Source organism: Belonocnema kinseyi, chromosome 6, assembly GCF_010883055.1.
Source record: "Belonocnema kinseyi isolate 2016_QV_RU_SX_M_011 chromosome 6, B_treatae_v1, whole genome shotgun sequence".
NCBI lineage: Eukaryota > Metazoa > Arthropoda > Insecta > Hymenoptera > Cynipidae > Belonocnema > Belonocnema kinseyi.
The window spans coordinates 94,281,589-94,282,809 of NC_046662.1; positions in this window are offsets into that span (position 1 = coordinate 94,281,589).

The window sequence follows — 1,221 nt, forward strand, 5'->3', positions numbered from 1 at the left end:
CCAATTAGCACAAATGGTAAGTTCCGACAGTGCCTACAAGTGTGCCTACTGGCCGCTAAATGGCAATACCGGTTTCATATGTATACACCTGGTATACTATTTTTTTCAAATTCAGAGAGTGTCCAAATGCTGTTGTTTGACATCCGGATTTCTTAGAAAAAGGTGCAGATAAAAAATATATATTTTGTGTGCGCGCATCCACAATCAAGCTCAAAATAACCAATAATAGTGAATTTTCGGTTATTATGGTAAGAAATCCTTTTTTAAATTGATGACAAGGGTTTGAAAAATTATTATGTGCAACTATAATCAATTATACTTCAGAAACTATGCAGTAATAACGAAATCTGTATATGCGTAAATTGGCATTAAACTTGGAAAAAATTAGAAAAATCATTTTTACTTGATTAAATGATATTTTCGTATTAGTAACAATTTTTTATTGACGGAAAGGGTTTCAATCTAGTTATTAGGCCTATCTATAACCTCCAAAAACTATGAAGCAATACAAAAATTCTTATGTTCTGTAAAATACCATTAACTTAAAATAAATTATTTATTGTTTCAATTTTTATTACACTGAAACATTGTCAATTTATAGCCATGTTAGAAAATAGTTTATGGAAAAATATTCGCTACTTAGATAAATATTTACCAAGAGGAGGGGGTGAAATGTTTTACTTTTGTGACGATACACTACTGTTTTAGCTATCTTTAACTCTTCAAACAAATTTTTCAAACTTCAAACCAAAAAATGCTGTTTATTACAGTTTTCATAGAATTTTTTAACACATTTTTATTGATTGTTTTGAAATAATAGGGGAGTGTCGACGGTGGTGCAGCAGGTTTTGTGTTCGCCTATAACTTTTGATCGGTTCATTTTCGGAATTGAATGCAAAATTATCCTTTTCTTTCATAATTTTTATCACTTTGTTTATCTTAGTCCAAATCTAATTGTGAGAGTCCGAATTACAATGAATAAAAAACACCAAAGTTTACCTAAAAATCAATTAGATGCTATTTAAAACAATTGTATATAACAATAATGGACAAATTCGAGCATAAATGTGAAAAGAATTAATTTCCCGGGGACACGATTGCTGCACAATCGGGTTTGAGGACATTTTGCGATTAACTTCGCAATTTTTATCGAGTAAATAATTTACCGAAAATCATTTTGTATCATGAAACGCAGGTGCAAAACTAAAGTTAATATGTATT